We start from the raw sequence: 24,629 nt of genomic DNA, 5'->3' as shown, positions 1-24,629 counted from the left end.
CAGCCCTGTGTCCTTTGGTTTTCATTCTGTTTGTCTGCATTCCCACAGCTGGGCTAATAGTTGTTCAGTTTTTTTAGACTAGGGGCCAGAATCATGGTATAGCAAGTTAGGCTGCCACTTGCATTTCTAAAATTCTATGGCACAGTGCCAGCCAGCCTGGTCAGTAAAAACTTATTCATCTTATTTAATATACAAAGTTACAGAAATATACTTTATCTATGTAAGTAATAAAATATAATAATTATAGTGACTAAAGAAATTTAAAAGTATTAAAATAGAATAAAATTACCTTGAATGGTGTAAACTGAGACATACCACATTTAATGTTTAACTGAATATCAAGACACGGGTGAAAAATTTTATATGAATGTGGTATTTTATAGATTTTGTTTTAATGCTAGCATTGGCTATTACATTTCTTCCATTCCAGAATTCTGTTTGATCAAAAGTGGCACGTTATTAGTATTAGTTAAATGTTGGTTGTATTACACTCAATTTAAAAATATTAGAATGATGAGCCCATATTGTAGCACAGAAAATTAAACCACCATCTGGGACACCAGCATCCTATATGGGCACTGGTTTGAATCCCACTGGTTAGGTGTCTAATCCAGCTCCTGCTAATGTGCCAGGAAAGTGGGAGCTTGGGCTCCTGCCACATTTGTGAGAGACCCAGGGAGAGTTCCAGGAGTTCCTGCTTTCAGTATGGCCCAACTCTGGGAAATATAAGCATTTGAGGAATGAACCAGCAGATGGAAAATTTCCCCAATTCTCTTTGCTTGTCTATCTTTGTATTTCTTTCTCTATCTGCAAATCTGCTTTTCAAATAAGCAAAATAAATCTTCAGAAAATTATGAGAGATACGTTGAACACTGGAATGTATGTAATTCCCCAGCTACGAACACTTGGCTGGGAAAGCTGGTTCTACGTGGATGAATGGTTATGCTTCGGCTTTGTTTTCCGTAGAGTGCTGCCTCGGACAGCAGCCTTGCTATCAATGCAGACAGCGCCATCTGCTGACAAGCATGCAGGGTCCACTCTGGAGTGATTTTCTTGTCTTCTTTCCTTTTGTCCAGATCATCCTGGCGCGGCAAGTGCTTAAGTCTTCAACTTTAACTGCTAGACGTCAATTTATTTAAATAAAGACTATCACGTACGTCTGCAGATTTTCTTTAACCCCTTTATTCTCACATCTGTTTTTCAAAGCTTGCCTGGTTTCGTTAGGTGGATTTCTTTTTGTTTTCCTTTTTTTGCTTCTATTTTCCCTTCTTGTTTTCTAAGAAAATTTTCCCCCTTTCCCCTAATATTAGTTTGGAAGTTATCCACAGTCATAAGTTGACTGATGACAAGGAAATGTTCTGAGAAATGCATCCTAGGGGGATTTCAATGTGTAGCATCAAAAAGAATATTTAGCACCTACAAAACTGTCACATAATGCAATGTAATTAATAAAAAAAAAAGAATACTTACAAGAATGACTATGATCTCAGCATGGGGTTATCATTTTATGGGACAATTATCCTATACATAGTCTGCAGTTGACCAAAACACTGCAATGTTGGTATTTTCATATTGGTATTTTAATTGAATTTTTGTCAACAATTGCCATTAAAATATCTTCAATTTAATATTTTCTTTTGTTGCTATACTAGTTTATCTATATATTTAATTTTTAAAAGATTTATTTATTTATTTTTTAATTGGAAAGGCAGATATACAAAGAGGAAGATCTTCCGTTCCATGGGTTCACTCCCCAAGCGGCCACCATGGCTGGAGCTGAGCCAATCCAAAGCCAGGAGCTCTTCCGGGTCTCCCACACGGGTATAGGGTCCCAAGGCTTTGGGCCGTCCTCTACTGCTTTCCCAGGCCAGAAGCAGGGAGCTGGATGGGAAGCAGGGCTACTGGGATTAGAACCGGCACCCATATGGGATCCTGGCACATGCAAAGCGAGGACTTTAACCACTATGCTATTGCACCAGGCACTAAATTTTACCAAAATTTTCACAAAGCATATAGCTGAAAATATAAAACATTTCCTCATGATTTACTAGGAAAAACTTTTTTTAAAAGAAATGGTTTATTTATTTATTTATTTATTTATTTATTTGGAAGGCACAGTTATAGAGAAAGAAGAAGAGATAAAAGAGAAGAGATTTTCTATCTGTTGGTTCACTCTTCAAATGGCTACAATGGCCAGGGCTGAGCCAGGTCTAAACCAAGAGCCTAGAGCTTTATCCAGGTCTCCCATGTAGATGGCAGAGCCTGGAGCTTCATCCAGGTCTCTGATCTTGGTGCAGGGACCCAGAACTTGGGCTGTTTTCCTACATGGATTAGCAGGATGATGGATTATAAGTGGGGCAGCTGAGATTCAAACTGGTACTCACCGCGGATGCTGGTGTTACATGCTGTGGCTTTACCCGCAATGCCAAAACACCAGTCCCAAAATATCAGTCTTGCATCATCCCTCCTGTCTCTTTTTAAAAGGTTTTGGTGTTTAATTTACTGATTATGTCAAATAAACATGTGTCTTCTTTCCTTTTTACAGACTCACAATATAGGGGAAATCAGTGGAGAGAGGAAGTTGGGAGGGAAGGGTGGAAAAATCCTGCAGCTTATGGAACTTCATTTAAAAAGTAAGAAATAAAGAGCTTTTTAAAAATCAGAGGTGTGGCATTTTGGCATAGCAGGTTAAGTTACCACTTGCCTATATCCCATATTGGAGTGCCTACATCCTGGCTACTCTACTTCTGATGCAACTTCCTATTACCGTCTCCAAGAAGGCAGTAGATAATGCTACAAGTGCATGGGGCCCTGCCATCCCACATAGAAGATCTGTATGGCGTTCCTGGTACCTGGCTTTAGCTAAGCCCAACACTGGCTATTGTGGGCATTTGGAGAGTAAACCAGTGGATGCAAGATTCTCTGTTTCTCTCTGTGTTACTATGCATTTTACGTAAATGAAAATAAACATCTTTGAAACTTCCATTAGCCTGTTGGCTGCTGGTGGGTGCCAGGCCGGGATCATCTCCATGCTCGGAGCCCCGATTCCAGCCACTGCGTCCACGCGGTGACCTGTCCCTGGGCGGCCAGTGCGCCATTTGACACCAGGCTCTGCCTGCTGGCCATCCAGCGGCCTGCTCTGGGGTTTTGGGGTTTGAATTGCTGCTTAGGTATCTCCATGTCAAGCCCACTGTACTTCTGGGACGTCAATCAATCCTAAAGAATCCCAACAATAGAGTAACTTTTCCTTTGAAGGTTTGCGAGGGTAATGAGACCTAGTAGGTTGGAGGAGAAGGACCAGATGATCTTTATGGATAAGACTGATATACCAAACTCCTTTAAATACTGTGTAGTACTTGTAATCATTGAACACCAGTCCATGCAAAAGCTAAGGCTCGGGGCTTGTCTACTAGGATCATATCCTATTACCTGACATGTTGATTGATCAGGAAATGGGTCATATTAGGCAGAGACATGACATTAAGTAGTACACGAGAGAACCATGTCCGAGGGTAGATACTGTGGGCAATGTGTGGGCCAAACTCCGTGGAAATACTAGCCCCACTGGTTAGCTCAAGGGTTGAGGGGATGATGGACTAAATTAGGTGTGACCAAAGAGCCTGCCATCACTCACAGGTAAAGGAACCCACAACAGTCTGGGCTGGTCAAGGCAGCAGCACCTGAATGTGCATCCTGAATAGGGTGAAGGGTGGGCTGGGCTGCAACATGCACCAGCTCATACAAGGCCAATAGGAAGGCTAGACGACGCCGGACACTGGCCTAAAACACAATGGCATGTATGAGATGAGAACTGGGTCTGAAAGGGGATTAAGTGGAGGAACTTGGCTCCCACTGGTGACCCCGTGGTCTAGACCTGGGGGTCTGACAAGCTGGGCAAAGAAGCTCCAATGGTTGGCTTATGTGTGGATTGGTAATGGAACAGGGTGGACTGGGAAGGACTGAGCAAACCTTAGCCCACAAGCAAAATTAGAAATCAGGATGTAGCACAGGTGATACTGAGCTAGGCTCTTGCACCTACTGGTCTGCGTGAGCCAGGGATGCTAAACCACAGTATGTAAGGCAAGGGCTGGGACAAGTGAGGGGCTGTGCCAAGCTGAGTCAGAGCAACGACTGGCATGCGCATGATCTATGGCTGGGAATAGGCCTGGTTGGTGAGCTAAGGGGACACCCTAGCTGGGTTGAGGTTGCCACCAAGGAGCATGCGGCTGGAATGGGGGCTGTGTTCTGATCAGGATACGGTTGTAGTTTCACTTAGCACGAGTGTGGACTGGAACTGGATGCACTAAGCCAGGCTAGACTCCAACACCATCTGGTGCTCTGAAGGACCAGGGTAGATGTGGGATGGACTAGGCTAGGTCTCAGCCCCTACTGAGCCATGTGTGAGCTGTATGTGGGTGGTGACGAGCTGTGGCTGGGCTGAAACATCCAACAGTAAGAACCAGAATGAGTTGAAAGCCAGTCAGGAAAAGCCACTGTTTCTGCTAGGACAGGAGGTGAACTGAGTAGGGCTGGCTCATGGACCCCCTGGTATGCGCAAAATCTGACATTGGGAGAGGTTCTGATGGAGGAGCCTGGGCAACTCCTCTGGCAGGACACAGACCCGGCAGGTAAGTGCAAGAAGCATGATAGGAAACAGTCCAGAATAGGCCATGGAAAGTTTTCCACTGGCATACATTTGGCATGGGTCAGGGGAAGACCAGGCTGAATCAGTTCACATCATCCACTGGCAAATCCGAGCACCAGAACAGAGTGTGGGTCGAGCCAGGTTTGGTCACAACAAAAAAACAGTGCACATTATGGAATGTCAAGGTGAGGTTACCTGTACCAGATGTGACTGCAGTGCACCTCATGTGAGCTAGATCAGGGAAAAGCCAGGCTGGGCTGACTGTTCCTACTGGTGCAAGAATAAAATCAGAGTGGGTGAGGGTTGGTTGGGCTTTGCTGCAGCATCAGCTGGCAGGCGCTGGCACAGGGAGCTAATTCTGTCAAGTTAAACTGCAGAACCACCTGGAAAGTGCACAATCTGGGAGTGGGAGTGACCTAGAAGGGAAATAGTAGGCTCCTCCCTCTTGGGTTACCACCCCCACTGGAGGGCACGAAAACCAGGACAGGGACAGGGGTGGCTAGACAGAAAGGCACCCAACAGCATGTGTGTGGGCTGGATAGTCAGGCTCGTTGGGTTGAACTAGGCTTTAATGTCCATTGATAAGTATGAGAGCTGAATGGGATGTGGGATGGACTGGACCAGTCTGCTGTACATACTGGCAAACCAGGATAGGGGGCGGGCCTGGTGGGGGTTATTGTGGGTCACTCTGACTAGGCTGCAGCTCCCACTGGTTTATGTGAGAGCCCAGTGTGTGCTAGGCAGAACCAGGCTGGACTGCAACACCCATTGGTTCCAGTGGAAGACAGTACTAGAAACAGAACCAACCCAGCAATTGCAACCACCAGCTGATTAGGGCGATGGACTGTGCCAGGCCCTGTACTTGCTAGTACATACAAGAATCTGGTCTGGGAACACCTCAGACTCCAATCGAACTGCTGGACTCAGAACCCTAACCATGAAAAGACAGAGGACTGAACAAGTCAATCAACCACCTCAGCCATGTGAAAGACTGGGCAAATGGAGACTCTATGATGGACTATGCCAATCAGGGGATTCTTCAATGACCTCATCGTACTTGGAGTGGTGAGATTGGCAGCAATTCATAACTGTTGAACTATCAAAAAAACTTGAGCAAGAATCTCGGAGCATGCCCCACATCAAGGACCTGGGGTGGGCGGGAGATTAGTTGGGGTTTCTCCCTTAAAATCCCCCTTTACCTCAGATATATGAAGGAAACAATGTGGAAATAATAGTCTTACCCACTTTCCTGTATCCCTTGAACCTTTTTATCCTAATTAACTATGTAAAGATTGTCAAAAATATAATAAAAATGGAAAAAAAAGAAAAATCTTTTGAAAATCAGTAAACAAGATTAGCAGAAACCATAGAGTCATAATAACAAAAAACATTACATGTAACCAAAAGCACTTTAAATGTTTACATTTTTGATGAGTATACCTTAAGAAGCTCCTTGGAATATAAGAATTGTGTTATTATTGCTCCTAAGGAGTTCTGGACAACATTAGACATGAATTTGAAGCCTCATAATGATACTCCCTCTATAGATTAGGTTGCTAAGTCACTATTTCTCCCTTTGGTTTTTTTGTTTTGTTTTGTTTTGTTTTTGCAGAATTCATTGCAAAGCTAGCCTGATCTTGTTTCAGTTGGATAAAAGCTAAGCAGCACATACACAAAGAAAGGTTTTAACCTCATATGACATTCAGAGCAAAAGTTGCAACACTTCACTAACTCAAAGATGGCAGATAGAAACAGAAGAGCCAGGTGGCCCCATGGAACACAACACCCACTGACTGGACTCTTCCTCATGTCAAAACACCTGGGTTCTTGCTGTGGCTCCGTCATTCAGAAACTGCCCTATCAATGAATCATGATTTCTGTATCCTGATTCCATAAATCCTACCCCAACTGGCAGACTGGGAAGACAGATGAGCCTTGTCTCATTGCTAAGTGAAATTACAGAAAATATTTATCAAAAGCTGGTGCCATGATATAGGTTTCTAAGGACCTTGGGGAGCAAACCTTTGTTTCATTTCAAATTTATAAATTATACTTGTTAACGTGTGAGCCATTTCAAGGGTATAAATACAGTAATTAAATTTCAAGTGTATATAATCACGCAAACGTGTTTCAGGGCTTTCATTTCTCAATGATCACACAGAAAGTCAGTGTTACTTTCTCAAAATCCCTGGGACAATGACAAAGAACTAAATGACAGCAGATTTACTTGGCTCGAAATTATGCTTGTCAAGTTAACATAGAATCAAATTCAAAGGCTAGAACAACATGTGCTGAGAAGCCACAGTAAAACAAAGGTAGAACTGATCAAGCAGTTCAAGGTGATTGAAAAAAACAGTGATTGCTTCAGTATAGGAACGAATCTGGGCAGATCCAAGCAACAGCAGCACTTACACGTGCACCCTAAAGCAGGGTGTGGGGTGGTGCAGGCCAGGCCACAATATCCTCCAGTTCATACAAGGCCAAGTAGGAGGGCAGGCTATACCATCCAAGAGCTAGCACCTGCTGGTATATGTGAGATCTGGGTCTGGAGGTGGGCCAAGTTGTGGGGTCATCGCGTCCGTGGGTGAGCCTGTGATTCAGGCCTGGTAGTCCCGCAAGCTGGGCAAGGTAGCTCCAACTGTTGGCTAATGGGTGGGTTGGTTTTGGAAGAGGTCAGACTGGGCAGGGCTGAGCAAACCTTAGCTCACCAGCAAGAGCAGAAACCAGGCTGGAGTACAACCGTATCCTGATCAGAACATAGCCCCCATTCCAGCCCCGTGCTCCTTGGTGGGAACCTCCACCCAGTATATGCATAAGCTTATTTGGCCTCAGACTGTGCCAAACCCTGTATTGGCAAGCACACACAAGAATCAGGTCTGGGATCAGCTCAGATGATGTTTCTTTGGGGAGCCCCCCAACTGAATTGCTGAACTCAGAAGCCCATCCATGAAGAGAATTGCAGGTTCCATGGTCTGACTGTGGAGTACATGTGTCAGAGCTGAGCTTCCTCAGTGGAGCAATGGACAGCATATAAACTACTACAGTCAAGTGTTGGCATTGAGTATCTGGGAAAACAGACTCCAAGGTAGACTACGTCAACCAGTGGATTCTGGAAAAATTTCATCATGCCTGGAATGGCGAGATCAGCAGTAATTCAGAACTGTTGAACTATCGAAACCTCATGAGCAGGACCCTCAGAGCATGCCCCATATCGGGGACCCTGGGTGGTTTTCCTCCATCCAAGGGTGCAGAGGCGTTTAGGAGGCTGGGTGTGGCTTTTCTCCTTGTCTTCCCCTTCCCCCCAGATATAGGAAGGAAAAACAGAATGTGGAAATGGTGATCTCATTCACCTTCCTGTAGCCCTTGATCCTAATCACCCTAATCAACTATGTAAAAATCACTATAAATGAAAATAATAACACAAGAAAAAGAAGGTGAATCAGCAAGTGGAAGATCTCTCACTCTCACTTTTGCTCTCCTTTTTTCTCTCTTTCTCCCTGTGTGTGTGTATTCTCCCATATGGGTGGCAGAAACCCAGCTACTTAAGCATAATTGCTACCTCCTAGTAGTAAAAGAAGTAGCTATTTGGAACAGGAACTGAATTCAGGAATACCAAAGTAAGCATCTTAACTGCTTGGCTAAATGCACACTCCTAGAACTTTTTAAGCAGTAGTAAACCATCAATTGTTTCTTAGTAGTAAGGAAGTCATATAAGTAAATATTCACTATGAGATGTTAAGTAGCGGTAGAATGGAGGATGTATTGAAAAAGACAAAACCTGAATAAAAGGATACCATTTAGAGGGCTCCCTGAATATGATAAGGGCAGTAGTGATGGAATGATAAAATCAAGAATTCAAAAGGCATTTTAGAATTGTAATGCTCTGGGGGAGGGTGTTTAGCCATAGTGGGTAAAGTCATGACATGTAATGTCCGCATCTCATATGGGCACAGTTTGGATTCTGGCTACTCCGTTTCTAATCCAGGTCTCTGCTAAAGTGCCTGGAGAAACAGCGGAGGATGGCCCACAGCATGCACCTGCAGGAACCTAAAGAAGCTCCTGACTTCTGGCTCCTGGCTTCATCCTGGCCCAGACACCGGAAGTGAAGCAGCAGAAGGTAAATTTCTCTCAGTTTCTCCCTCTCTCTCTAACTCTTTCAAAAAAATTTTTTTTAAGTTTTTTTTTTAAAGTGTAATCCTCTGGAAATAGAGAATGAAGAGGAAGAGAAGATGGTTGGGTTACTAAGAGGAGTTGTAGTATCTGTCTTTTCAAATTTACACTTGGATACATGGCATGTCTATGGAATGTTTCAGAACTGAAAGACCACAAGTAATCTGAATAATCACCTGAGATTCTTCCCTAGTTTTAGTATCTGTGATTAAAATCCAGGCGCATGCGTATGGCTTCTTTCAGAGCAAGTTATGAACTGCTAAAACACTCTATGAATCTCTCTTCTCTGGGAGAACGTATACCCTGGAATGCTAACATTCTTCCATACTGATTTCCAAGTGTGCTCAAATTCTAAAATATATACAATATTTTATATAGATATAAATAAAGAAAAGTAGTTTTGACATTGTCAAATTTAATACCTGAAGACATTCCTATCATTCTTTTAATTTTTCTTCTTCAATCAATGACTGCCTTCCTCTAAATTGTTCCTCTTTAATTCCAATTTTTTTCCCTTTAGGTTTCATTGACTTTCATAAACATTTTTGGGTAATATTTTTCATGAGGGATAAATTATGAAAATAAATGAATCAAAGCGATCCACTGGCATATTTAGCATTGGGATAAATGATAGTAGGCAATTTTTTTTCTTTTTAAAAATTTCCAGCTGCTCAAGGGGGTTCAACCAAATGAGCAGTCTTAGCAATAATGCGTTCCAAATTGTTGTATATTCAGGTTTGATTTTTTAAAAAAGATTTATTTTGATTGCAAAGTCAGATATACAGAGAGCGAGATCTTCCATCTGATGACTCACTCCCCAAGTGACCACAATAGCTAGAGCTGCTCTGATCCAAAGCCAGGAGCCAGGAACTTCCTCCAGGTCTCCCACACGGGTGCAGGGTCCCAAGGCTTTGGGCTGCCCTCTGCTGCTTTCCCAGGCCACAGGCAGGGAGCTGGATGGGAAGTGGGGCTGCTGGGATTAGAGCAGCTTCCATATGGGATCCCGGTGCATTGAAGGCAAGGACTTTAGCTGCTAGGCCACCAAGCCGGGCCCTATTTAGGTTTAATTTTAGAAAAGTGATGTTTGTGGAATGTGCATCATCTAAATAAACTGATAAATTAGCTTCATCTCTAGTCAACCATACTATATCATTTTTCTAAGAGATGAATTTTAATGTAATGCAGGGCAGATTTATTCTCTTGAGTTATCTCTAATACATCTTATTACTAGAGCCAAAAACCTCATTAGCATTTCCATTTCTATTGTAAATCCCAGATCATCAATAAACATGACAAAGTCAGTACTAGCTTGTGAAAAAAGTCCTGGAAGCTGCAACAATACTGTACTGAACAATCAGTTCTCCATCAAGATTTTCCTTCCAGGATGTCTTGAAGTAAGAATATGTAGGGCCCGGTGCAATAGCATAGTGGTTAAGGTCTTCGCCTTGTACGTGCCAGGATCCCATATGGTCGTTGGTTCTAATCCCAGTGGCCCTGCTTCCCATCCAGCTCCCTGCTTGCGGCCTGGGAAAGCAGTAGAGGATGGCCCAAAGCCTTGGGACCCTGCACCCATGTGGGAAATCTGGAAGAAGCTCCTGGCTCCTGGCTTCAGATGGGCTCAGCTCCAGCCATTGCGCTCACTTGGGGAGTGAACCATCGGACAGATGATGTTCCTCTCTGTCTCTCCTCCTCTCTGTACATCTGCCTTTCCAATAAAAATACGTAAGTCTTAAAAAAAAAAAGAAATAAGAATATGTAATTACTTTTTACTAGAATCTTAACTCAGTGTGTTTCACTGAATTTTGTTTACATAAATGCTCACGAGGTTATTAAACATTTATGCAAACTTTTATGAGGCACATTGTACATTAAATACTGTAGGTACAGAAGCAAATACTAAACATCCAATTCCTTCTCCTGTGGAGTTTTGTTGAGCAGAAAAGATAAATTAGATGTATAATTCCTAATTCCTTTATTTATTTTAAATAAAGAACACTTACTGGTTTATTTATTTGACAGAAAGAGTTAGAGAAAGGGAGAGACAGAGACAGATCCTGCACCCTCTGTTTCACTCTCCAAGTGGAGACAATGGTTGGGGCTGGGCCAGACTAAAGCAAGGAGTCTGGAGCTTCATCCAGCTCTCCTCCACAGCTGGCAGGGGCCCAAACCCTTGGCCATCTCCTGCTGCTTTGCCACGTGCATTTCTAGGCTTGCAGATGGGGAAGCAGAGCAGCCATGACTTGAACTGATACCTGTATGGGATGCTGGTGTTACAGGTGGTAGCTTAACAACCTGTGCCACAATGCCAGCCACAACAAGCAAGATTCCCAGGAGAGAGATTTCCAGGGTTTAATATTTTGTGAGAAAGAAAAAGTACAAAAGAGTATCTAGAAGAGCTGGCAGTGTGGCATGGTAGGTAAAGCTGCCACCTGCAATACCAGCATCCCTTATGGGCTGTAATCATGGCTTCTCCATTTCCCATGCAGCTCCATGTTAATGGTCTGGGAAAGCAGCAGAAGGTGGCTCAAATTCTTGGGTCCCTGCTACCAATGTGCGAGACTGGAGTAAGCTCCTGGCTTCCGGCTTTGCCCTGACCCACTGAGATGGCCGTTGAGGCATCTGAAGAGTGAACAAGGGATGGAAGTTGTCTCTGTCCCTTTCTCTGTCTCTGCAACACTATCAAATAAGTATATACTTATAAAAATAATCAGACTATGTTATTCCTCAAATAAGAAAGAAGTGTATCCAGGAAAACACATACATATTCATACATGAAAAGAAAACAAATTCTAGAAAGGTAAACCTCAAGCTAACAAGATTAGGTGTTAGCTTTTATTTCCACAAACCTAAAAACCCAGACTCAGTCAGTTACCCAGAGGTGTTTATATCAGCAACACAGGTGGCTGTGGAGATAAAAGGGAGCAGAGAGATAGGAGGTGGGGTGAGAGAGAGAGTAAGAGAGAGAGAGAGAGAGAGCCTGCTGCTTGGTAGGGCAAAGGCTGGGACCATTTCCAAACGGCAGAGTTACCATGTGAGGAAATGGCTGCCCAGGGTACACAGCTCTGGGGTTTTATACATCTTAGGTACGAGGGATGGGAGAAGGTGGCAGCTCCTCAGTTGCTTGTGATTGTGATGTATCATCATGGTGGGTGTTGATCTTCCACAGACTCAACATTTCAAGCATTTCTGGAGGGGAGTGTCTGCTTGGCCTCAGCAAAGATAGCGTCAAGGCTAGTGAAGCTCTCTTCTGTTGTTGGTGGCCAGAGGCAGGCAGGAAGGAGAAATAGCAGCAGGACTCTTTCTGCTGCTTGGTGTTCCAAGGTTACCAGGTGTTCCAGGCTTGTGATAAGCTCTCTTGTTTCCAGATACACTTAGCTGCTTCAGGAGTCGCTTCTGCCTAGCCCAACGTTAGGTACCAGAGGACAGCCAGGACCAATGTAGAAAAATGAATGAATGGAAATGGGGAGTAAGGATTAGAGGGAAGTAAGACCATTGGTGTGTTCATGTATGTTTCACTGCCTGAAATGTTCAGCAAGAGTAGGGATGTTTTCTTTCTGACTGTGGGCTGCCTTTTCATACTGCTCTGTTTCTTAAGAATTTTTTTACAGGTAGATACCATAGGGGGACCAGGGTACAGAGAGAGAGAAAAACACTCCTGTTTTTGGTTCATTCCCTGGATATCTGCATTAACAAGGGCACAGGAAAATGATGCGAATGAAACACAGGCTTGGAACAAAATTTTAAAATATCTCCTTAGTGCTGTAATGTCACATGTATGTTTGTATCATTTAAATATTTCACAATGAAAAAAATATTCGCTAGCTTCTGTCACTGGTAACTGAGAGAGAAACATCTAATTAGATGGATACAGGTGATGCAAAGCAATGAATAAAACAGAAGCCATATCAGGATGAGTTCCAGTACTTGATTATCTAATAAATCAATGACAGGTATAATTCAGGTAACACCAAAGCACCAAGTCAACATCTTCTTAGTTTACAACATTTTCTTGACAGATAACTGTTCATTTTTATAGGGTAAACTGTGATGATCTGGTATATTTATATGCAGTTATTGATTAATTCAAGGTATTGGCTAAGGTCTTGATAGATCAGTTTGGCCATTTCCAGGATGTGTCCAGAACCAGTTCACAACCTTCATGCTTAACTTCCTCTCTGACTGGGAAGTTCTTCCCCTGCACACCTTCCATTCAGCTTCCATTGGGTGGTTCTCTTTTTGGGTGAAGCTTTCGCTGAGAGTTATAAAGAATAATTGTGTTCCACCACTCCTCAGGCTGGAAATAATCAACACTGACAGTTGCAAAGTCACAGAAACTATTTCCCTGAAAGACACGCTAGAAAGCCTCATAATAACCCCCTTCCTTGAGTAATGACTGTTTTCTTCCTTGCTGAGTAACTTTGTTCTCTAAAACATATCTTACTAGAAACCTTGTTATTTGAAATCACATTGTTTTAACGTAAGAAAACACTGCATTCTTGTTTGGAGACTCTTAAGACTTTGACACAGAAAGCCAACTTGGACTTTGAACCCAGGTACTGTGATGAGGTGCAGCAGGTTGATGACTAGCACCTGCGTGTAGGGTTAATTGACAGAGTCTACAACGCTCTGTCCCTCCTACCTCCACGTTAATTGAATGAGGGTGACAGTTCCTCCGGACGCTCCTCCTGCCTCCTCTGCAATACAAGTTAAATGACAGCACAGAAATGGCTCTGGAGGCTCCTGGCACACAGCCCCTCCTGCCTCTACTGCACTACTGTAGATTAATAAAACTAAAGGGAAACTTAGTTAATTGAATGTATGCAAACTTTGGCTTGTCCTGTGCGTCTCTCTGATTGGAGGATGAGACCTTAAAAACATGTAGCGGCTGCCCCGTGGCACAGTGGCTCCAGCAGTGTAGGCAGATGCTGTCACCAAGATTGGCCAACACTCCTCCTAACATCGTCACGTGGGTGCGGTTTGATCTCTCTCACACTCCACACTGTGTAGTTTTTGAGGAAGGATCTGAATCCTCACCGATCTGACATTAAACCCTTGATTTGCTTGGAGCTGATGTGAACTATTTTGGTGTGTTCAAGATGAAATAGATCCTCCATTCATTGTATCATAAGGTCCTCTACTTTTACTTCATGGTATACAAGCAGTGCATACCACAGAACTCCACAGAATGTCAGTATTGTGAAAAAACCATGCATACATTTTAAAAATGTTTTGCAGCAAAATAAACTTATATTTTATTCAATTTTCCATGTTGCTTTTGTAGTACCATAGTATACACAATTCAAAATCTCTGAGAAATGCAACAACTTAGTCACATTATCTGGTTAGAAATGTAAAGTAATTGAATTCTTCTGTATTCTGTAACTGAGAGCAACTTAAATCTTCAATTGTTAAGATTTGGAGGACCCAATGCAGTAGCCTAATGGCTAAATCTTGCTTTACACGGGCAAGAATACCATACGAGCACTGGTTCCTGTCCCAGCTGCTCCACTTTCCACCTAGTTCCCTGCTTGTGGTCTGAGAAAGCGCTAGAGGACAGCTCAAAGCCTTGGGATCCTGTACCAAAGCAGGAGACCTGGAAGAAGCTCCTGGCTCCTGGGATTAGCTCATCTCCAGTCATTGTGGCCACTTGGGGGGTGAAACAGTGAATGGAAGATCTGTCTTTTCTTCCCTCTGTAAATCTGCCTTCCCAATAAAAATACATAAATCTTAAAAAAATGTGGAGGTTAAATCATGACATTCCATAGTGCACAAGACTTTTAGACGTCTACAATGACGGGAAATATTAACTTCTGAAAAAGTTAGAAATAGAATCAAGATGGCAGAATAGGGTAAGGACACATTTAAGCAGATGGAGAAACATTAGCCAGTGTAAAGCAGAGAGGACACATTCCAGGAAATAGGAGAGGACAGAACGACAGCAGAGGGGCACATGGAGACTGACAGACATGGAAAGCAGCAGAACACCAATATTTCATCCATTTTTACAAAACTTAAACTGTTTGGTATCATTTCTTTCCCGAACATGCCTTCACTCTCCCCTCCAAACACAATATTTGATTCTAAACAGCCATGCCATCCCTACCACTGAAGTCTTTATGTTGATATTTTCTAATTTCCAAACCCTAATAAAAAAAGGGAAGTCTGAGACTGAAGAAAGAACATAGGTAGAATATGATGAAGCGACTGAAATCAAATATCCCACTTTACAAATTTGCTTTGGGTTAATTCTGAAACCCTAAAACTACCAAGGAGCCACCCAGTAAATAACTGTAGAATAAACAAATGAACAAAACAATTTACATGACTATTTAGTGTTTAATTTCTCATAAGAATGTATTTTCATTATGGATAAAAACCTAGTGTTTTTATCTTAGGAGGTTGGGTAACATGGGCTCACAGTTATCTGTTATTTGGCACCCTTCTGTTCTGACAAGCTTTTGCTGTCAGTATTGTACTATCTAATTTAGCCACACTGAACTGGCTGGCACCTTATCACTTTATACTTTCCTTACCTCTTCTGTTCTATGACATCTAAGTGCTTAACCCTAAGTGCTTCAGTTACTGCTCATGTTAAGCATAGATAACTTACCATGGGTGTTTGGTTTGAGGGCAGAAATTATATCACAGTCGTCAGTCCAAACGTTAAGAATCAAGAAACATTTTTGGTTTTGTTTTGGACATTTATTTATTTATTTTTATTTTGAATTTTATGGTACAATTCCATAAGGCTTGGGATTCCATCCCCCCGCCCCTGGTTCCCATTCCCCAACTGATTTTCCTCATATTATTACAATAGTATAGTCCGTCATAAGCAGTCATAAGTCCATCAGTCTGTTAGTAAAGTGTGCCCTGACATTTAGCATCCTATTGTCTAGACATGTCTGACAGTTTCATTGGGAGTCCCTCTTTGGAAGTAGGGATGCATACTGTATTGTATCTTCACATCTGAATATGATAATCTCTACTATGCCATAACTAGAATTTTCTTTCAATGAGGAGCCACAAAACACAGTTAGCAACAGGCATGAAGATAAAACAAAAAATTACAGCACCATGAAGTTGAAAAATATGCCACTGAATAACCAACACATGGGTGAAGAAAAGAAAACACAAAAGCCTCTTGGGTAAAATGATGCCATTGCACAATCATGAGCCAGTGATGAATTTGACAAGAGAAAAGAAACTATTTGGAAGAAATGAAAATGAAAACAAAAACATCAAAACACTTGGGATACAGCAAAAGCAGTATGGAAAGGGTTACTGAGCACACAGTTTGCATGAAGGCTGCTTTGTATTAGAGAGAACATATGGTATTTGTCCTTTTGGGATTGGCTTATTTCACTGAGCATAATGACCTCTAGTTGGGATCATCCAGTTGGAAATGGCATGATTTCATTTTTGTAATGGCTCAGTAATATTCCATGGAGTAAATGTACCAAGGTTTCTTTAACAACTTCTCTTTGGACGAGCATCTGGATTATTTCCATGTCTTTGCTATTGCAGATTCTACTGCTATAAATATAGGCTTACAAATCCCCTTCTCATATGATGCGGTTTTCATTTTCTTTGGATATATTCCAAGGAGTGGGATAGCTGGGTCATATGGCAGGTTTATTTGCAATTCTCTAAGCAGTCTTCATCCTGATTTCCATAGTGACTGTGCAGGCCTACACTCCCAACAGCAGCGAAGGATGGTACCTTTCTCCCCACATCCACGCAGCACTTGTTATTAGTAGAGTTCCAAATCTCACTGGAGTTAGGCAGAAGCTCAGTATGGTTTTCATTTGTATCTCACTGGTGACTAGGAAGCTTGAGCATCTTTTGTTACGTTTATTAGCCATTTGAATTTGTTCTTTTGGAAAATATTTATTTCCTTCACCCATTTCTTCACATGGTTTTTGTTTATTTTTATTGTCCTTGTGTTTCTGAAGCTATTTGTAAATCCTGGGTATTAGTCCCCAATTAGTTGTGTAGTGTGCAAATATTTTCTCCCATTCTGTTGCTTGCTTCTTCACTTTGTTAACAGTTTTCTTTGCTGTACAGAAGCTTTTTAGTTTGATGTAGTCCCATTTGTTTTTTGTCTTTGCCTGTGTTTTGGTGTCTTTTCCAAGAAGTCTTTCCACATTCCTATATCTTGGAGAATGCTTCCTATATTTTCCTTTAATAGTTTGATGGCTTCTGGGTGTAGATTTAGGTCCTTAATCCATTTAGGGCTGTCTTTGTATAAGGTGACAGGTGTGGGTCTTGCTTCTCACTTCTTCAAGCTGCTATCCAATTGTGTCCACAGCATTTATTGAAGAGACCAGGATGTTTCCCTGGATTGTTTTCAGTTTTCTTGTCAAAGATTAGTTTATTATACATGTGTGGGCTCCCTTCTGGTGTTTCTATTCTGTTTCATTGATCTTTTTATCTGTTTCTGTACCAGTACAAGACTATTTTGGTGACCACTGCTCTGTAGTATGTCTTGAGGTTCAGACTTGTGATTGCTCCAGCTTGATTTTTATTCTTTTTTTTTTAAAGATTTATTTTATTTTTATTGGAAAGGCGGATATACAGAGAGGAGAGACAGAGAGGAAGATCTTCCATCCGATGATTCACTCCCCAAGTGAGCGCAACAGGCCGATGCTATGCCGATCCGAAGCCAGGAGTCTCCTCCGGGTCTCCCGCGCAGGTGCAGGGTCCCAAAGCTTTGGGCCATCCTCGACTGCTTTCCCAGGCCACAGGCAGGGAGCTGGATGGGAAGCGGGGCTGCCGGGATTAGAACCGGCGCCCATATGGGATCCCGGGCGTTCAAGGCGAGGACCTTAACCACTGTGCCACCGCGCCGGGCCCTTGATTTTTATTCTTAAGGATAGTTTTGACTATTCTGGTCTCTTGTGTTTGCAGGTGAAGTTCTGTATCTTCTTTTCTATTTTTGAAAAGGATGTTGTTGGGATTTTGATTGGGATTGCACTGATTCTGTATATTACTTTCAGTAATATAGACATTTTGATGATGTTGATTCTGCCAATCCAGGAATATGGTATGTTTCTCCATCTTTTAATGTCTTCTGTTTCTTTCTTTAATGTTTTATAGTTTTCATCAGAGGTCTTTCACATATTTAGTTAAATTAATTTCTAGATATTTAAGATTCCTCTCCACTATTTTAAAAGGGACTGTACTTACAATTTCTTTCTCAGCCATGGATTTATTTGTGTACACAAGTGGCACTGATTTGTGTTCATTAATTTTGTATCCTGCTACCCTGCCAAAGTCTCTTATGAGTTCCAATAGTCATTTGACTGAGTCATTTGATTCTCCTAAGCAGAGAATCATGTCATTTATAAATTGAGATAATTTCAATTCCTCATTCTTTGTTTTTATTTTGTGTATTAAGCTATCTCCCATCTATACTCTGAATCATAAAATATTTAACAATGTTCTTTGAGACTTAAATTAAAAAAAAATTTACTGTATTCTAAAGTAAAATAGGACAGCAAGTACAAATTGCCAGTGTTAAGTACTTATGTCTCTTCAGTGTCTTCTAGATTTGCTACTGTTTCCAAGATGTAAATATATATTATATACATATATGTTGCAGTAAATATTCCACTCATACAGAATATAAGATTAAAACTTCAACAAATAATATTAATGCCTAACACTCAGTAGTAATGTTAACTATGGACAAGTTTTTAATATAGAAAATATACAAAGTAACTTAGAAATTTTAAGAAAGTAGAATCTTCTTTTCAAATTACCTGGTTATGAATCTCCAACTCTGAAACAGTATCAAAATGACTATTGTTGGCCCAGTGGCTAAATCCTTGCCTTGCAAGTGCAAGGATCTCATATGGTCATGAGTTAGTGTCCAGAGGAAGCCCCTGGTTCTGAGTTTCAGTATGGCCTAGCTCTGGATGCTATGAGCATTGAGGAGAAAACCAACTAATGGAAGGCCTCTTTTCTCTGTTTTTTTTTTTCTTTCTCTCTCTCTTGCTCTAAATGTTTTTTTCTTTCTCTCTCTCCTGCTCTAAATCTTGCTCTAAATTTCAAGTAAATGAAAATAAGTAAGTGCACATTTTTAAAGAAAAAAAAATGAGTCAGCAAGGCTCCTTTTCTTTTGAAAGGCCAGAAGAGGAGTCCGTTTCCTTGGCTGCTGTAGCTTCTAGAGGCTGCCCAAATTCCTTGAGTCTGGTCAGGGCATCCTTGTTTTAGTCTTCTATTACTTATTTCATAATAATCCATGTGATGACCGAGGGTCAACCACGGCAAGGTTTTATCCCAGGATCTCTAACTTAATCACATTTGTGCTGTCCCTTTTGCCACATGACATTCATAGGTTCAAGAGACTTGCATGTGGAAAGAATGAGGGCAACTATTCTGTTTACTACAGTTAGTTTTTTCTAAATCAAGGTGGCTCAACTTCTAGAAATAAGCCTTAAATTTCCACAGAATCAATGAAAAAATTTCTAATATCTTATCTTGCATTAAAGAAACTTATTTTTCTTTAGACACCACCAGATAATACAAATAACATCATTTCTGATCACAGTATAGTTTTTCTGTTTATCAATGTTATATTAGAACTACTTGCTACAGTTTCATAACAAACATGTGTTAGGTTAAAGAAGCTAAACTGAGAGGCAAACAATTTATTTCAACATTGATCCTGCAGGTAAGTTACTTCATAGCCCCAACACTGTATTCAACTTGTAAAACCAGTTCTTCACTGTGTTTGTGAATGTGTGATTAAAAAATGTATACAAGCATCCCAAACCCAAACATCTGAAATAAAAAACACTTCAAAGTTTGAAAATTCCTGAGCACCAATATGATGACACTTGTGGCATGGCAAATTCCAAGCAGAAAATTCCACACCTGACCTTATGGGATAGGTTGCAATCAAAACACAACTGTAGTAGACACATTCTGTAAAACTACCTTCAGCCCTTGAGTGCACGTGAGACATGAATAAATTTCATATTTGAATTTTGGTCTTATTCTCAACATACCTCATACATGTGCAAATTCCAAAATTCCCGCAAGTCTAGAATATGAAGCATTTCTGGTCCCATTTTCTATATTTAACCTGTAATAATATACAATTTACAGATTTGTAAATAGACATTATAATGGCATTAATCATATTCAGTGTTAAATTACCATCACCTCTATTTCCAAAACACTTTCATACTACAAACTGTACCAAGAAATAACTTTTGTTTCCTCTCTCCCAGTTCAATAATCACCTATTATCTCTATTAATGTCTATTCTAAATATTTCATGTAAGTATTATCATACAGTATATCTCTTTGTATGTGGCTTACTACACTTAGCATACTATCTTCAACATTTATCTATGTTGTAACATGTATCATGACTTCATTCTTTCTTATGGCTTTAATAGTCTTCTGCTTGTACATTCTGTATTTTGTTCATCTGTTTATGTTTAATAGATATGAGTTTTTCTATATTTCAGTTATTGTGAAAAATTAATACACTGATGTATAAGTAATCGTTTAAGATATCATTTTCTATTTTTGGGGATGCATACCTAGGAATGGAAATGCTGGGTCCAAGGTAATTTTATGTGTAGCTTTTTGATGAATTATCAAATTGTTTTCCTCAGTGAACATACCACTTTATATTCATTGCAGGATTGTATGAGGGCTCTAATATCTTCACATCTTTTCTAACATTATTTCTTTTCTTCTTCTTTTTTTTTTAATGATAGCCAAGCAAGTAGGTGCAAAGTGGTATCTCATTGTGGTCCCATTTGGCATGTCTGCATGTGTCTTTTATTTTTCTTTTTTAGAAAAATGTCTAATACTCTACCTATTTAAAAAATTGAGCTTTTTTTGCTTTTCCACATTGATAAATCATATTTTTTCTTTCCTTTATTCTATCAATGTAATGTAATACATTGATTTAGATATTGAACCATTAGTAATATTCTAGGATAAATCCCACTTGATCATAGAATATATTACTTTTAATATGTTGCTGAATTTAATTTGCTAGTCTTTTGATGAAGATTTTTGGATCTACAGTCATAAAGGTTGTAGGTTTCATATCTTTGTCTAGTTGTGTTGAGTAATGTGGTGTCATAGATGAGTTAGAATGTATTCCATGCTTCTTTTTATTTACAGGAAGAATTTGAGAAGGATTAGTGTTATCTTTTTAAAATGTCTCATGGGGCTCAGGCACCAGGACGTAATAGGCTAAGCCTCCGCTAGCAGTATGGGCATCCCATGTGGGTGTCAGTTTGAGTCCTGGATGCTCCACTTCTGATCCAGCTCCCTGCTTATGACCTGGGAAAACAGATGGCACAAATACTTGGGTCCCTGCACCCATGTGGAAGACCTAGAAGTAACTCCGAGCTCCTGGCTTCTGATGGGCTCAGCTCTGGTTGCTTGACCATTTGGGAGTGAATCAGCATGTAGAAGATCTGTCTGTCTCTCTGTGTAAATCTGCCTTCTAAACAAAAATAAATAAATAAAGCTTTAAAAAGATGTCTGGTAGAATTTACCAGTAAAGTTATTTGGAGGTATTTGATCACTAACTGAATCTTCTTGCTTATTAACATGTCTGTTTAGATTTTTTTTCTCCTTGAATGAGGTTTGGTAGTTTATTTCTATGAATTCATCCAATGTATGCAACTTGAAGCCGATATCGACATGTTAGTTATATGGTAGGTATGAGGAAGAGAAACACAAGGATAGCTCTGTCTTCATAGATCACAATCTAGAACTGGTTCTGCTGAATACGGTTTGGAATACTTTAGGTCAGACATCTAAATTCCTACTCGATTTCTATTTCCTCAATATAATGTAATTATTGCTTTACAGTGTCATGGGATAGCTGGGAAGATAAAATGAGATAATTACACTGTATAAATGCAAAATAATATTATTTCTATATTTTGGCTTCCCATACTGCTTGCTTGCTTCTATTTTCATTTATTCATTTAACAAGTAAGCCATAGAACCTTTCAACAAATAATTGCTGACAATACATTTACTATAAGATATGAGATGAATATTTTTTTTTAAGATTTATTTTTATTATTTTTTTATTGGAAAGGCGGATATACAGAGAGGAGAGACAGAGAGGAAGATCTTCCGTCCAATGATTCACTCCCCAAGTGAGCGCAACGGGTCGATACTATGCCGATCCGAAGCCAGGAGCCTCTTCTGGGTCTCCCACGCGGGTGCAGGGTCCCAAAGCTTTGGGCCGTCCTTGACTGCTTTCCCAGGCCACAGGCAGGGAGCTGGAAGGGAAGCGGGGCTGCTGGGATTAGAACCGGTGCCCATATGGGATCCCGGGCGTTCAAGGCGAGGACCTTTAACCACTTGCGCCACCGCGCCGGGCCCGAGATGAATATTTTTACCATAACACCTGCACTTAAGGTATTAATTAATTAATTAATTAATGGGTTATGTAGCAGCACCTGCCTTTTATCTTTGAGTGTATATAATCCGAGTAAGTAGTACAGGAAGTCAAACAGGATGGGTAAGATGGAATAATAAAAATGTTGCTATGGAGCTATAATGGTTGCAACCATTTAAAGTGTGAACTGTCCTGTTTAGGAAGTGATTGCAACCAAGTCTGGGAATCCATAGATATCTATCGGGCTTTTCTGACTTAAATAATGTCTGGGTTTTAATATCTACTGGTATGTTAATATAGCCAAAGCAACTTAATCCAAGCAAGATGGATTTTTGCTATGACAAAACTGAGCAAAAACCGAAAGATAAATCAATTCACGCATGATCTGTTGAGGCAACACAAAAATGGACAAATGAAAATTGTCTTCCTCATAGAGAAATATTTTTTAAAAACCTAGAACTTCTGTTCTTAAAGTATTCTATTTTTTTGGACTAAGGAGACACTAATAGCTTTAGAGTTTTAACTATTTTTTTTTATTGCAATGTCAGATATACAGAGAGAGGAGGAGAAACAGAAAGGAAGATCGTGCTTCCAGTGATTCACTCCCCAAGAAGCTGACATGGCTGGAGCCATTTCAAATTGGCTGAGCCAATCTGAAGCTAGGAGCCAGGAGCTCATCTGGATCTCCCATGTGGGTGCAGGGTCTCAAGGCTTTGGGCTCTCCTTGACTGCTTTCCCAGGCCAGAAGCAGGGCGCTGGATGGGAAGTGGAGCAGACAGGATTAGAACAGGCACCCATATGGCATCCTGGCATATTCAAGGAGAGGACTTTAGCTGCTAGGGCACTGCACTGGGCCTGACCCTAATAGCTTTAAAGTCAGCTAAATAATTGTCAGAAAGACCCAACTGCTCAAAGAGATTTTTCCAGTTTCAGAGAAAAACAGGATGCTAATACCACTGTAAACACTATCAATGTTCTTCAAAAATACAAAAGGGAGAGATTTATTTTTACTAAGTGGAAACTCGTTATTTATCTTTGTGATGGGATAACAATATATTTTGGATTGTGGGGCCTTCTGGAGGAAATAATGGTGCTAAGCAACAACCCAAATTTATCCAAGAAAACCACTGTTTGTAACAAACTAGAAAGTATACAACTTTGGATTCCCTCTATTAAATGAAAATAGCAATGAATATAAAAAATATTACCATTTAAACCTATGATAATTTTATAACTAGTTCCTTAACTAGTCTGTGGGTGATCTAGAACCAAAACTTGATGGAAAGAGTTATAACCTTAAGGTCTGAGGATGTGTCAGAAATCCAGAAGTGAAATTTTGTCATTGCAAAATAACTTCTCTTGCAGGGTGTACCAAAATAATTCAAAATCATTTCCATGGTTATATTTGATTCAGCAAAACTTTTCTACATCCATGGAAACACAACCTTCAGCAATTCCACTGAGCGCTGACATGCTGGAGAACTAGTGGTTAACTGTCAGTGATGGTGCAGTTCTTTTGAGAAAAGGTATCCTACAGTCTTTGGAGCTTGTGATCCATGTGGCCTCCACATTCAAGCAAGATGAAGGCATTGAAGCAAGGATCACTCACCCATATTCGAGGACTCATCTGTTGCCTTCTTCTGCAACAGAAGGCAAATCACCAACTGACAAATGTCAACAGAGATGTGAAGCCAACAGCAGGGAAGTAAGATAGTAGAGTTCAAACTTTCTTGGCACAGGCACCAAGGTAGTTGCTTACTGCAGCTGTGAGATAACAGGTATCTCTGAAAACCTGACAATTGTCAGTTTACTTCATGAAAAGAGAAGCAGCAATAAGAAGGACTTAAACTTTAACCAAAGTAACTGGTATTTATTTAGAGCAAAGGATTGAAATCTTAACGTAAACTGTCTCATTTAATTTTCTCAACCATTATACGACATAGGTATTATTTTCACTTTATAGATGGGAAAAAAGCAAGAAAATGTCACTTTATCACTTATTAAGTGATGAAGCTGACATTTGTAAGCCACAAAGTCTAATTTCAGAGTCCATTTTTTGTTTTGTTTTGGGCTGTACTATGTCTTTATTTTCTCAGGCTTAGAAACCAGCAACATAATAATTTTTCAAAGAATACTCATACTCTAATTGCAAAATATGAATATTGAGAACAGTTTTGGAGGAACATTTTATTTTTTCACTTTGGACTGAATTTGAAAAATAAAAAGTAATTTGGGCCATTGTTACTACTGTTCAGACTCGTTTCATAACCCACACAGACACTTCCAAATAAAAAGGAATGGAGTCAATTATAATAAAGGAATAGTGAATGACTGTCATCAGAACACTTTCACCCACCAAAGTCGGGTGGAGGAAAGAATGCTGATTCTATTTCTCTGCGAAAAAAAAAATGGACCATATACTCT

At 40.5% G+C, this 24,629-nt stretch overlaps 1 protein-coding gene and 1 long non-coding RNA gene across 2 annotated transcripts in view; one reads left to right on the top strand and one right to left on the bottom strand.

Moving 5' to 3' along the window:
* LOC121153323 overlaps positions 1–23,902 on the bottom strand; it is a 41,444-nt gene extending 17,542 nt beyond the window's left edge. Inside the window, exons 1-2 of the long non-coding RNA XR_005883385.1 lie at positions 23,815–23,902; positions 19,828–19,904 (exon numbers count right to left, since the gene is read on the bottom strand). This is a non-coding gene — a long non-coding RNA (uncharacterized LOC121153323). The remainder of the gene's footprint in view (positions 1–19,827; positions 19,905–23,814) is intronic.
* The window catches only part of MINPP1 (multiple inositol-polyphosphate phosphatase 1), a 41,029-nt gene continuing 37,318 nt past the window's right edge, over positions 20,919–24,629 (top strand). The window contains exon 1 of the mRNA XM_040975770.1: positions 20,919–20,930. The gene's annotated coding sequence lies outside the window, so the exon portion shown is untranslated. The remainder of the gene's footprint in view (positions 20,931–24,629) is intronic.

This window comes from Ochotona curzoniae, unplaced genomic scaffold (assembly GCF_017591425.1).
Source record: "Ochotona curzoniae isolate NIBS_2020 unplaced genomic scaffold, NIBS_Ocur_1.0 contig_2692, whole genome shotgun sequence".
In the NCBI taxonomy this organism is placed as follows: Eukaryota; Metazoa; Chordata; class Mammalia; order Lagomorpha; family Ochotonidae; genus Ochotona; species Ochotona curzoniae.
This window is presented reverse-complemented; position numbering and strand designations above follow the sequence as displayed.